The sequence below is a fragment of the Hippopotamus amphibius genome, chromosome 6 (genome assembly GCF_030028045.1).
Source record: "Hippopotamus amphibius kiboko isolate mHipAmp2 chromosome 6, mHipAmp2.hap2, whole genome shotgun sequence".
NCBI classification, from domain to species: Eukaryota; Metazoa; Chordata; class Mammalia; order Artiodactyla; family Hippopotamidae; genus Hippopotamus; species Hippopotamus amphibius.
This window is the reverse complement of record NC_080191.1, coordinates 57,804,223-57,818,624: the sequence shown is the minus strand read 5'-3', so window position 1 is coordinate 57,818,624 and position 14,402 is coordinate 57,804,223. Positions and strand designations below refer to the sequence as shown.

Sequence of the window (14,402 nt, the reverse complement as noted above, 5' to 3'; positions counted from 1 at the left end):
ACGAGAACCCCAGGACCTTGGCCACAGAATGAACAAAGGTCTTATCGCGACCCAAGGCTGCCTAGATTACAACTGTCAGCAGGCAGCCTCGTACAGGGCCCCCGCAGAGGCAACGCGAAGGGAATTATCTTCAGGACCCAGCAGCCTCCCCTCCCCCCAATTAAGTAAAGTTACCCTATTTTGCTATTTCAAAAAGGAAGAAGCATGGAAGCTCATCATATTAAGTTTCATCGTTTCTTAAAGAGAAACGACCCAGCGCAATCGTTACCCCCCACCCCCACCCCCGCCGTACCTTTAATCGTTGGAAGAATGGCCTCTTTTCTTTCTAAACTGTTTTTGGTAAATATGATCCGTTTGCGACACGACGTGACGGCTTTCCCAGACACTTGGCACCTGGGCCCCTCGGAGCAGAGCCGGGGGGCGGGGCGGGGAGCGGCGGGACTCCTGCCCCTCCGGCCCCGCGGCCCCGCGCGTGCGGGAGCCCTGAGCTCGGCAATCCGAGCCACGGGCGCCAGTCCGCGCCCCCACGAAGTCCCCGGGCGCTGGGCCACCGCACCCACGAGGCCGGGTTCAGGGCGCGGGCGCACAAACGCCGGGGTCGGGCTGGCACCGGGGCACCGCGAGGGCCGGTGGTCTGGAGAGTGTTTCCTCCGCCCGGCCAGGCTGCGCGGGGGTCCGGGACGCGCCGGGGCGCTGCCGCCGTGCGCCGGGCTGTGCCGGCTGGACGATCGCGGCCGCGACCCTCGGCTCACCGCCCGGGGTACCCGGAGGAGGGCGCGGGGAACAAAGCCGAAAAGGTGGGCCGCCCGCCCCGATCCCCGGGCCGGGGTCTGGCCTCGCTCCCCCCACCCCCCCACCCCCGAACCGCTCCCCTTACCTGGATGGAGCGCCCGGCACCCACCCGGGCCCCCGGCCGGCGACAAGGCCGTGCCCGCGGGGTCCCGGGGGCACGCGGGGCGGTGCCGGTCGACTTGGAGAAGCTGCCAGGGGCACTTCGTCCCCCGCGGGCGCTGAGCCTCCGGCGGCCGCGACTGCCCCTCGCCCCCCGCGCAACGCCTGTGGCAGCGGGAGCGGCCGCACCTTCCTGGCGGCCGCTGGGCCCGCCTCCTCCCCGCCCCCGCCGCCCAGCCCGGCCCAGCCCGGCCCAGCCCACCCCCACCGTCCCCCATTCTCCCATCCCCCCGCCAGCAGTCCCCCACCCCCGCGCCGGCCCGCGCCCATCCCCCGCCGCGCCCACTGAGCCAGGCCCCGGACCCCGGGGCGGCCCGCGCTCCTGCCCGCGTCCCCCGCCGTCGCCTCCTGCGCTGTCTTTCTAGGACGTCCCAAATAACCAGCACCTGGAACTCTAGGAACTTCGAGGAAGCGCCTACCATAAACTCGGCGCTCTGCCTGCCATCGTGGATAGGACGCGTAAGATACAGTTCCTTCCCCAAAGAGCTGAGAGTGGGAAGACGCCAACTCGGGTACCACTAAGGACAGAAGCAGGCGGAATCTGAAGGCTCGTGCAGGCAAGAGAGACTGCTAGTCTCCTGAGAAGAGATGGAGGCGACGGAGGGTCCAGGAGAATTCGGACTTCCCAGGTGGAAGCTGCAGGGTTTATTAGAGAAACCTGAGGAATCCAGCTGACCCGGATGATGGGGAGGGGGAGGACGTTCAGGAGAAGCAGGAATGAAGGCTGTGTCCCCACGATCGCTGTGCCTGCCTTTATAAAGGCTCTCTGGTGGAGAGGAGCTGGAAGGGGGAAGATGTAGTCTGCGTGCTAGTGTGGGTCCTGCAAGGAGCAGACGCCAAGACAGGACTAGATACAGAAAGATATTCTTAGGGGAAAAAGCTGTGGGATTAAATGCGAGGGGATCCTGGAGAATCAGGCTTCCTGCAAGTCTGACCCCAGTGCAAGAGAGGGAAGCAACCATCCCAACCTCCCTGCAGCCTCAGGAAGATCATGGGTGAGTCCTACACGCAAATTTACCGGTCACAGGGGGCCCAGTTCTCCTTGGCACCCACCTGCCTGAGCAGCCGTGTCTCTACCAGTCCTTAGCTGGGAGCAGCCAGATGAGAAGTGTGGGCTTGGGCACAAGCCCACAGATGAATTTCAGAGCACAACAGCCAGGGCCCTTCCTCAGCTAAACTCCCAGAAAGCTGGAGATGGTTGGAGGTCTTTGAGGAAGAGTCCCACAGCTGGCCACAGTTTAAAAGACACATGGAATCAACTTTCCCACACACCCCTACAGTTTTTAAATGACGCCCCAAGGATTTGCTGTGTTCAGACAGACCTGGCTCTCCACTTTCTACTGCCACAGGCTCTGTCCACAGCGACCCCTCTCCCTGGTCCCCTCTCTGCGGGCACACGTGGCTCTGCCTCTGCAAATGCCTCCCAAACCACTCACTCTCCAGTTCCCAACTCAAGCATCACCTCCTCTAAGGAGCTTTTTCCCCTTAGCACAGACCTACCACCCTGGGATCTTCTTTATATGTTTTCCACCCTTGCTTCTTGTATCGTGTTTTTTCACACTATTTAAAAAAAATTTTTTTTTCTGATTATACAAGTAACGTGTTCATTGCACAAACTTGGGAAGGTACATATAACCCAAATGTCTCCAACTCCCCCAGTCTTCAAGGGACACCTTCCCTTGATAAGTAATCAGAGTCTGAGCCCCATCCCATGTGTATCAGTCTGGATCCAATCAGGAGAGAGAAACCGCACAGCAATTAAGAAGTAAAAGTTTAACATAAAGAATTATTAACTATGACAGGATTGGGAGCAATGAGGAATTGACTGGTTAGAAGTAAAGAGAATGCAAAAGAAAACAGGAAGAGCAGTTATAAAAAATATATATGTATATAAGATTTTTAGAGCAGCTGTTACCCCTGGGGCTGAGATAGAGCCCCCAAGGATGAGCCTTACCCTACCCCAGACTGAGACCCAGACCCTGTTGGGGAGGACATGGCTATGGTTCACCAAGTGCCAGGGAAGTGCCTGTGGTATCACGCCAGTGGAACTTGCTGGAAATCTACCCTCTGAAATTTACTGATAATCTACCCTTTAGGGTGGGGGAAAGTTGTTCCAAGGGTGATCTCTCATGGAAGCTCTTTACTGCAAAACCACCCAAAGAGCGAGATGCCAGAAGAAGTCACTTGTCACTGGCCACTGGGTGCTGCCCTGCACTGCAGGATCCTGGTGCTGGGGAAACTGCTCAAAATGCAGGAGCCAGCAGTGCACGAGCACGACAACCACCAGGCAGAGCTCTGCCCTCCTGCGAGGTCTCCCCCACACCCTGTACTGACAAAGCTAACAATAAGGCAGCTGGCAAAGGAAATTACATAAAAGGCCCAGATCCCTTTTTACAGAGAAGGCAAGAAGGATGAATGTGGAGCTGACAGGCAATGAGTCAGTGACTGGCACACTGTAACCTCAGAAAGTCCAGGCGTTGTCCAGTTGTTCCTCCCAAATGTGCCTGCATATTCCAGGTGAACACTGTCATCTCTACAAATCTCACCCCGCTGGCCCTTCTTCCTTCTGCTGGCCATTTTTTTCCTGACTCCCTCTCCCTCTGCTGCAACTTGTCTCTTAGCATTTTCTCCTATGGCTTTGCCCCAAGGGGGAGGCATGCCATCTTTCTCACACCACAGCTATGACCAAGTTGTGAGGGTCAACAAAATTGAACAGACATCTTGGGGAAACAGAAGGGAATTACAGAAGGTGAAAACAAAAAAGCTAAAAGCAAATAATGGTCCCGAAGATGTGAAGCCATCCAGAGCACCTGTCTCCTTAGTCCAAGCCCCAAACAGGGCACCAGCGTGCATCCCCCACCAGAGTCCAGGTTGTAATGCCATCAGGGCCTAGCAAGAGAGAGAAAAATTTTCTCCACACCCTCAATCTTAGTCCCACTCCATTAAATAAAAAATAATCTGCGGAGATGAAGCTCAGTCTACAGTAAAGTTGAACATCCGTATCATTAGGAAGAGAAATTTCGCCCCCCATTAGTGAAACTCACTCAGTTATTAATCTGTTTATGGAGCCTTTACTCAGGACCCAACACTGTACCAGGCAGTAGGGATAAAAGCTGAGTCATCATTACAATCTGAAGGAGACAGTAACAAATCATTTTACAGATAGTTCTTTTTATGTCTCTGCTACAGATGCAGACCATGTAATAATAAGACTTAACCTAGCTCTAAGGGATTAGAGGGGGCCCAGCTGAACTCTGAAGAATGATTGAGTCACATCGACCATCCCAGGTAGAGGGAATGGTGAATTCGAAGCTCTGAGGTGGGACAGAGCTGGGCCCATCAGAAAGAAAGGGAGTAAGGACAGAGCAACCAGAGATGAGGTCAAAGAAACAAAGAAGAGCCAGTCACGCATGCTTTTGTAGGCATGATAAGAATTTTGGATTTTATCCTTTGAACAATAAGGACCTTCTGAAAGGGTTTAAGCACCAGTGTGACTGGGGGCTGGCGCGGGGGGCGGGTCGTGAGTGAAGAAGAGGCTGGAGGGTATGTTTGGAAAGGGTATGCAGAGAATACGAGACTAGTGTTCAGGACAGAGTTTGGACCTGGAGATGAAGCCAGAGAAGTAACTGGCCTGGAGTAATAAGCTCTAACCGAGGACCTGGCTGAGATGCCTGCGGGAAAGACTGGGAACGAGACAGAACTCTGGCTAGATAGGATTGGATCAACAAAGAAAACTGAGGGGGAAGAGCTGGGGGACCATCAGGAAGTTATGCTTGGTCATCTTCATTATAAAGCAGGACCACTTCCTGTAGAATAATCAAAGGCCCAATTAAAGCAAATCAACTCCCAAAGATAAATTCAAATCTCCACCCATGGCAAAGACCAGAATAGCCTAGTTTTAAAAGAGGCAGCCCCAGTGTCCTTACCATCCACTTACTTCATAGCCACCAAAAGTCTTCAGCTACTATATCCTAGTATTTACTAAAAAGTTAAAAAATACTATTAGCTGTAACCCTACTCCCTAGAAATAGCTATTTTGTCGTATTCTCTTGCAGGCTCTTCATATTTAAATTACTCAAATCTAAATTCCTTGAAGTAAGGGATCAGTCCAATTCATCTTTTTATTCCCAGTAACTTCATACATTTTCTGGTAACTTTGAGGGTGTCTAGCAATGTTAGCAGAATTGAAATTTCTTTCCAAAATCTTTCCATTACTGGGCAGCATTTCGTTGGACTTTCCGGTAGTAGGACACTGAGTTGATGGCTTCAACAAAGTCATCCTTCCTCTCTTCTATGTCAAAAAGAGTTTTCTTAAAACACCTCTCTAGTTTTTGGAAGTTTTTTGTTTGTTTCTTCTGGAAGTTGTGTTTTTTTGTTCTCTTTTTTTTCTCTTTCCCAGAACCTGAGGGAAGAGAATCTTCTTGCCAAGTAAACTCTCTGCCTCAGCCTGTGCCCTGCCGGTTATAGAAATGACATTAGACACACACGCACACGCACCCAATGGCAATACCGGTCAAGAATGACTGTGTTTAATACCAATCTTCACGGAGCTCAAATTCACTTTTAAAGCTTGTTTGTGGGCAAGAAGGAGGATTCCAGTGATAGTTACCACCAAGTGCTTTTCTATTACTTCATGCCCCGAGCTAACAGGCTCCATGCAGCCTCCCTCCCAGCACCCCAGGATCCAGTAAACAAAGACCACACTGACTCCACCCCAGCGTCTGCCCAGCACAGGCAGGCAGCTAGCTCTGCCAGTGGGTCAGGCTAACTCTGGAGAAGTCAGAGGACAGCCTCTTCAAGGGAGGCTGCATCTCTCCTTTCTGAAGATCACTGGTCGAATACAAACTGTTGTTCCAGCTGGCTGTTTTGGGAGCTTGCACGAGCTTCTTCACCGCACTTTTCAAACTCCTGAAAGAAAGAAGGTAGCGGGTCTGATTACAATTCCAAAAGGCTGCATTTAACCCAGCAATTTGGATCCGCCCTGCATTGCGTGCAAACCATTTGCATGTGTGTATGATGTGTAGTGGGAGGCGGGGCAGTACACCTGCCCACATGGGTGACGCATCTTTCTTTCTCTTGGATTCATTTGACCCGTTTTTTCCTTCCTGCTGACAAGTTACTAGAGTCTAATTGATATATTTCTGAAAGAAAAATGAAAAACAAAAGGCCAGATCACTACCCCATGATAAAAGGTCTATGTTTGTCTAGAAGATTGCTCAAGATTACAGGTTTAAAAAAATCTCGTTTAATCACACAGACACTCTCTCTTGGCTAGGGCTGATCCTGTCTCTACTCCATCCCTGAGCTGGAAAGCATCTGCCCACATATCCAAAGAGAAGACAGGTCCTCAGTGCTCTCCAGAATGCATGCTACTCTTGCATTTGTGAGTGAGCTTTGAGCCCAAGCTACCGATGCACTGGTCTGGCTCCTGTGTAACGCGTATGCAGACACCCTCCAAGACCCAGTGAAAGACTTTTAACCTTGGGCTTCACCCTCAAAAGACATATCCTTGAAAAAAAAAGCCCGTGACATTGATTGTTCTAAGTTGATAAAACTCATGTTATTTTAAGTTTGTTTCATTTTTCATAATTTACAAATAAACTAAGTCTGATAAACATATCTGAAAATGTAAAAGCGAATATTTTCTGAATCAAAATAAAGTACCAATTGTAATGTTTATATTCCTTAAAGATGTCCAGTCAACTCTTGCTTGCCAGCTGGTTATGATGTAGCCAGTCTATTTTCACTGGAGCTCACTCACAAATGTAAGAGTAGCATGCATTCTGGAGCCTAGGAAATGTGTTTGCTGAACCCATAAGCTTTCCATAAAATGCAAAACGTACAAAATGTGAGCACGCCTTTTTTCTCGAGTTTCCCTTTATGGCCCTGAGTTCCACTTTTTCAATTCCCTCATCCCATTAAACTTGTTCTCAGACTTCGTCACAGGTTGTCTGGTTGGACTCTTCCTGAATTTCTTGTACTTTCTCCCAGCCCTGTTCACTCTGTTGGGTCACTTCCATTCACCCCTCAACAGCACAGTCTTCCTAACTTTCTGTTATTTAACTGCTATGCTTATTATTATTGTTATTATTATTATTATTATTGAAAGTATTGGGGTTTGGGGTATGGATATCACGGTTCTAAGTGGGTCGGAAGGGAGGAAAAACAAATCAACTTCTGCTCATGGACAAAGATAATTTAAGCCACATCTGAAGTTGAGGGTTGTTGGCGTGCAGCCATCTGATGTATGGACAAGATCTTCCCAAGGGAAGTGAGTTTTCAACCTAAACTACCTAGAGAATGGACTTCCACCAGGATATTAGAACTAGCATTTTCCTCACAGGTAGAGAGAACTACTTTATTACGTGAACTAGCTTTTTCCTCGTAAGTAGAGCTATGAAATCCGTTTAGGTATACTGGTGTGTGGTGAGACTACATCACATTAACTATTATGTACCTCCTCTAAAAGTTATAACTTGGTGATGATATGTAATTTGTGGTTTCAGTTTCAAAACTGGGGTATTAAATGAGCTAAAACCTGACCTTGAGCTCAGATTTACATGCTTGCCCATTTCTCCTTGGTCCAATATATCTCATAAGAAAGGAAAAGAAAGTCTTAGGATAGCCTATAACAATTATAGTAAATAGTCATCAAATGCATCCTATACATCACAAACTTACTATATATGAAATGAACATATTTGCATGTCAATACATATACACTTGATTAACAGCTTCATTCTACTGCATTTTTTTAAAGAAATTTACAAACTTTATTGATAGAATGGGGAAATCATATGCAGAAAAAAAATCTGCTTTTTAAACTTTGTGTCTAGCATATTATATACATACTTATTGAATTAACAGATACATAAATTAATAAATCTTTATTGTCTTAAGTTAGAGTAATAATACCTTGACCTTGTGGCTACTGTTTGCTTTTTCACTCAAACTTTCTCATCAGAAGCTTTAAATAAGCCACAAGCTTTAAAATCCATACTCCAGGCTTTTAAATTAGATATAATTTTTGATAGGACTATATATAACCTTTCTATAAGAGGTTAGGTTTGTATCTTTACACTGTAAAGAACAAGTTTCCATAAAATTTTTTAAAAAATTGTTTTGGCATTGAAATGTTCTCTTCTAGATTTTAAAACTACCATCAACATCTGCAGTGGTTCCCCAAAGTTACAGGATTGAGGAAATCTCCCTGCCCACAATTTTTCCCTGCTATTGTATGAAGAGTTTTTAAATTATTTCTATTTTACCATTTTTTAAAGGAAAAGACAGAAAAAAACATAGTTGTCTACTCTTCATGCTTCTGGAATAATCTGCAACCTTCCTCACCCCTACCTTCCACCCCTCCTTCCAAGAAGGGATGGGGAACTCTGTTTGCATATTTTATTATTATTCCATGTCATTGGAATGAAAGTCTCAGCAAACACACTTTCCCTTGTGGAATTCCCTAATAAAAACAGACAGCCTGTTTTAAACAAGCAGCCCCGAGAACAGGAGTCGAAGCAGAAGCTGGGTGCAGGGAGCTGCTTTGCTTTTTTTTCTCTGGCCTCACTGATTGTCTTTGGCATCTGCGAATATATACTTCTGGCCCATGGGGCCATAAGAGAATTTTTCCTTTCTTTCCTTTTTTTTTTTTTTGGCTGCACCACACAGCTTGGGGGATCTCAGTTCCCCTACCTACCAGGGGTCCCTGGACCAGGGATTGAACTCCTTACAGTGGAAGCACAGAGTCCTAACACTGGACCACCAGGGAATTCCCCATAAGAGAATTTATAAGGCAATTTTGGATCCTTTGAAATAGAGGGACCCAATTCGTCACATATTTTTGACAATTTCTTTGTTCAAGTACAATTTCCTACAACGAGAGGATGTTATCAATTTGTGCAGAGTCCTACCTGGACCTGAAATTTAACTGAGAAAGGCACCCACCCCTGATGACTTGTTAATTTTACCCACTCACACAGAAACTGGGAACCCTCCAAGTTTACCTACTGCAAGAGGAAGTGGTTGAGAAATCCATCTTCTTCTTCACTGTGATGAGATCATGAGAAACAAGCTGTCCTGAGGAAGTGCTAGAGGTGCTTCTGTGTCTCGCCAGCATCATGCCAAGGGCAAGCTGAACAGAAGGGTGACTGATGGGCAGTGGTGGAGACCTGCCGTTAGCTCATCCCCTACCATCTCCTGTGAAAATAAGCCAACGAGCAAGCAATACGTCTAATGAGAGTCACCCAAGTGGTGCACAGCTTCATGGTCCCACCACCCCTCAGCCTCTTCTCTGCCTGTTACCCCCACAGAAGGTTATATTTTGTCCCTGTTTCGTTTTCAATCTAACACAATTCCATCAATTAAAAAATACATACTAGTGGGGGAAGATCCCCCCCCACCAAAAAAAAAAAAGAATCCAGAAAGAGTGATTCCGCGCTACCCTGACTCCCACGGCCCTGGAGGGGTGGCCTTCATCCACACCTACCTCGCCACTGTGATGCCTCCCCAGACTTCCTTCCCCTCCATCCCACCTCCTCCCTCAGTCAGTAGCATCCCTATTTCCCAAGCTGCTGGAGCCGTCTTTGACCTCTCCTGACTTTCACTCCCACAACCGTTTGGTCTCCAGTCTTCGCCTTGTTACCTCCTAGAATGTTCCCAAACCTTTCTTCCTCTCCACCACCATGCCCATCAGCTCTGCCCAAACAGCTGCAGCAAACTCCTGGTGCCGCTCTTACGCTTCAGGACCCAGCAAAAATAGCATCTACCTGAGCATCTTCAAGGAGCCGTCTGGGTGGAACCAACTCTATGCTTCCGGAACATTAGCACTCTTGTTCCCTCACCACTGCTCCCTCCCCAACAGGACAGCGCACCTTGATGGGGGAGGGCCGGTCAGGGGTGTCCCTGTAACTGGCTGGGGGCTTGGAACATCAAGGCACTTCGGGGTCTCGCTCCGCAAGTGGGTTATCTGTTTCCTCGGCGGAGCTGGGTTCAACTCTTACTGTGCTCACACATTTTGCAAAGCCCCATTCAGCGACGTGGCAACTGAATGCTTTGCTCTCGGGGGCAGGAATCTCCTCTTTTTTTCTTTTGTCATGTTAGATTCCTCTGTTACCATGTCTAACATAACTGCGTTCTGAAAATCTGCTTTTTCTCCTCCTCTCCTCTGTCATCTGGGAGCTGGCGACTGGTAACTTCCTCACAGTCTCAGCCTGCTCGGCTTCTTCCTCTGAGGGTGGAGATAAGGAAGGCTATCAGAACTCTTCAAAGATGCCAACTCCTGCCCTCACCCTCTGCCACCCAGAAGATGTTACACATAGAGGCTCCTCTTTCTTAAAAACTCAATCCCCTTCCTTTTTTGGCCATAATAGCCTCTATCATCCCAGATGTGGTCACACTAAGAAATGTCTATAAATCTCTCATCGGCACACATTTTCAAGGAAAGTGGACAGAGACATAATGGAAGGAGAAGCGTGTGTGCACGCATGCAATGCTCACAGCACAGCGTAATAGCCCTACTGGAGTCAGAGTGTCTGGTTTAACTCCTGGCTCCCCTTCTTACACTAGCCTTGCGACCTCAGGAAATGACTTACCCCTGGTGTCTCCGTTGGCTCCTGTGTAAAATGCGGATAGTAATAGATTTTATCTGATGGACTCATATGGGGATTAAACGAGTTTGTATTTGTAAAGCACACAGTAAGTGGTATCTAAGTGTTTTACAAGCTAAGAACAATTGCGGGATTTCTTTTATCCTAATGCTTTCTTTTATTTCATCATATTTTCGAACATGAAAAATACATAATAAGTGACACAGTGGGGATACTGCCCAACATGAGGGGTCTTTACTGCTCTTTGATGGACTGATGTCTGAATTCACATTAATACAGCCCTAGACACTCTGTGGAACAACAAGATGATTTTGGCACAAAACCAGCACAGACGATGTGAAGAAACCCAACCACGCACTAACCTGGGGGGAGAGAAGTCACGGATTGATGATGTACTAACATTTCTTGAGCATTTACTCTGTGCCAAGCACTGGGATCAGGGCTTTAGATAATTTATTTTGCTTGCATCTTGTAACCACCTAATGAGGTAGGTAACATTATTAGCCCATTTCACAGATGAAGCATAACCTGGGGTTTCAAAAGGATAAGCAGCCTTCCATGGTCACAGAGCTGGCGGCCAGTTGACCCAGAGTGGATGGGCCGCACCACCAATCACATGGGGAACACAGGACTCTTTGTTTTATTAATGAACTCCTTCCTATTTTGAAAATATAGTTCATGCTCTCTAAGTTAACTGTCATTACTACAACAGGCATGCTCATTGAATACTGGCTGTTGACAATTACCATGACCTTGCCCTCGGCCACATTGGGAAGCTGGCCATGGCTTCCTTGTTCCATCCTCATCTCTTCCTTCATCCCAGGACAGAAATCACACAATAAGCAACTGTCAGCTGTCACTAAGAGTTTAAGCTGTGAACTTTCTTGGGAGATATTTGTGCTTTAATTGTAAAATGGATGATGCCTTCGGGAAGCAAAGGAGTGATGCCACAGGATGGATCTCAGATACTTGCAGAAGCAACGAGGCAATGGGGCTGAGGAGGCCTCCCCGGAGCCCTTCAGTCACCTCAACAGATTGACCTTAATGGTGCACTGTTTGTATGAGGAAACACTGTAACTGTCACTGATTCCCTTCCTGGTGAGACCTTGACCTGAGCTGGGTTTTGGTTTTTACTGCAAAGTACACTTGGTTGTAAACTGTATCTATTTGCTCAGTTGGTGTGAATTCTGACTCAAGCCAGTTCAGGCTAGTTTAATGAAACAAGAACCAGGAAAGCAAAAGCCTCCCGCAGTTGTGTGTATATTGATGTTGGGAAGGCAATTGATACAATGGAAACTCGAGGTGTTCCTACAGGGAGAGAAGCAGATCAGGGTCCCCCAGATCCAAAGGTGACATGAAAGGTTACCTTTGTAAGCAGTATAATATGAGCTCAATGCCTGAGTTTCATATAAAATGTGGGGACAGGTACAGAAATCTGTTTTTCCTTTTCCATAACTGGACTCAACCGAGTTTACCAGCCCCCATTTCCAGTTTGTAAGTGTACTCGTTTGCTAGGGCTGCCCTAAAAGATGTCCACTCGCTGGGTGGCTTTAAACAATAGAAACTTATTGCCTTGTAGTTCTTCTGGAGTCCTATACCAAAGTCACAAGACAAGATTCCAGAGTTAACCCGACCCTCATAGCAACCAAATTCTGGAGTTATCTTGACCCCCATAGCAACCTTTGGCTCATGGCTTGGTCCAGCCAAAAACCAGACCCCATATTAGGAAAGGTATTCACCATATAGGACCCTAGCCTATCACCTAACGACACCTGTCGCCTTTGGCGCACTGACCAATCGATTAGCGCCATTTTCTTAGCAGGAATTTTCCTTGTCTTGGCGTTATAAAAGTTGGCTGCGAGCCCACCACAGGGTCAGCTCTCCCTGGTCTGCCAGGAAGTTGTTCTGCTGTATTTACAGCATCCCTTCTTTCTAATAAACTCTCTCTTCCTTACATTCTGCCTTGTGTCTGGAAATTCTTTTCCAACCCACGCTTGGACCATGACATTTTGGTGGCCCATACAGGGATGCCTCCTGGGGGGATCTCTTCCCTCCACCTCCTCTCCTCATTCCCTGGGACCCTCTGCAAACAAACGAGTAGCTGTGGAATGTGGAATCAACGAAGGAACTCTGGCCAGGGCCACACCCTGGTGTGTTCTGAAGGCCCCACAGGTCACTTCGCCCCAGTAACGGCTGCCCAGAATGGGTGAGGGTCCCTCTGTCTTCCTTCTAACTGAGGACTAGGGCAATTGACATTGTGCGGGCAGAGGTCAGGCATTTAAAAGCCATTAGGGCGCCTGCCGCTTGAAGACTCCCATGAGAGGATGAGGGCATCACGGAACAGACCAGGCTGTTAGAGCGTCTGCCCCCAGCAAGACAACTTCGGCGCACCATGAGGCACACATTGATACAAGTAAAACACTGAGCCCCCTTCCCTTGGCCGCGCCTTCCCAACAGGATTACAAGGCAGATTCCTCAGCCTGTCTTCTCTGCTACTTTCACCTTTTTTCCCCTCTGTCCAGATTGAATTACAGGAGCCTAAGTGTTGCCTCTGAGTCATCCCAAGCGTGCCTTCTCAAGTCTCAGGGAATCACCAAATGGTGAGTCACCTGGTGGGTCCCAGGAATCTCTCTCTTTTCTTTCTTTCCCTGCCCGAGTTGCATGGTGCCTTAAGTCACATGGTTCAGTCGCACACTCAGGGGTAACCTCTCACAGTTGGACGCAATGGTTGGGGTCAGCCCACTTCGTGCCTAGTCACACGGAGAGATAACCTGGACAAAAAGGGACACCTTTCTGTGGCCGGTGACTCTCAGTACCCCCATTCTACGGCATACAGGCGAAGGATGGGTTCTGGTATGTCTTGGGAGCCTCCTTCAGACTCATCCCTTGGCTATACTCTCGGGAACTGGGAAAAATTTGATCCTGACAATCTGTAACACAGCCTAGCCCCAATATAAACTGGGGTACCGAGAACAACGGCAGTCACATGGTTTGTGCTCCAACTTGATCTCTTTTGTGGAAAGCAAGGAAAGGACTCAGAGGTTCCTTGTGTTCAGACCTTTATGGCCCTTAGAATCCGGATCTGAGGGATTCATGCCACATGTCTTTCTTTTGCTGCCTTATCCCCCCGATCCCCTCTGTCTCCCTCTTCATCAGATCTCCTAGATGACCCTCTACTTGACCTTTCCTGTTAGTTTTATATTGTGATATCTGATTCATGACTATGTTTGGAAAATGAAGCTATGAGATCTCTTGTTGTGTCTGTCTGGATATACGTATGTCTCAGTATGTGTCTTTGTCTTTGGATAAGGTTGCTGGAGTTAATTTGTAAATGAGCTCTATTTAATTGGCTTAAAGAAAAGTATGTGCTTATAAATTCTAAGTATAAGAAAAATTAAGCTAAATGAATTTCAGGTTCACTTATGCTAGGAAATGTTCAGTATCAAATTAATATCTGATATTAATGTTTGTTGATCTAATGAATATAGACATGTGGCTCCAGAAATAACCCAAAGCCTACCAAAAGGGAAACAAAGTCATCCTGGGAGGAACTTGCTTGTACCCTTGAGATGCAAATGTCCCATCTGGTCTTCTCAGGAACTCTTATCTCTGCCATCTTTTTAATGCAAATTTAAAAAAAAAAGAAGAGGGTAAATTAATTTAGAACTTGACTTGTCAAGGATAAATAGAAATCCTAAGTGGCTTTTCTGTAAACACCAGTAAAAAGGGTTTAGCCATCTAGATAGGTGACCTTGATTTCTTCTTCTAGAAGCCCGATTTGAATCCAACCCCTGTAAATGATGGTTTTTATGTTGTACCTGCCTCAGGACTGAAATTTTGGAA

The 14,402-nt window shown here is 47.5% G+C and overlaps 2 protein-coding genes across 4 annotated transcripts in view; both read right to left on the bottom strand.

The window, feature by feature from the left end:
• TIAM2 (TIAM Rac1 associated GEF 2) overlaps positions 1 to 348 on the bottom strand; it is a 215,426-nt gene extending 215,078 nt beyond the window's left edge. Inside the window, exon 1 of the mRNA XM_057739331.1 lies at positions 293 to 348. The gene's annotated coding sequence lies outside the window, so the exon portion shown is untranslated. The remainder of the gene's footprint in view (positions 1 to 292) is intronic.
• A 5,077-nt stretch (positions 349 to 5,425) lies between these two features.
• Positions 5,426 to 14,402, bottom strand: part of SCAF8 (SR-related CTD associated factor 8) — a 204,305-nt gene continuing 195,328 nt past the window's right edge. For 2 of the 3 annotated variants that reach the window (XR_009054339.1, XR_009054340.1), the window contains exons 25-26: positions 8,958 to 10,180; positions 5,426 to 5,859 (exon numbers count right to left, since the gene is read on the bottom strand). The gene's annotated coding sequence lies outside the window, so the exon portion shown is untranslated. The remainder of the gene's footprint in view (positions 5,860 to 8,957; positions 10,181 to 14,402) is intronic. The other variant, XR_009054341.1, reaches the window with a different exon arrangement.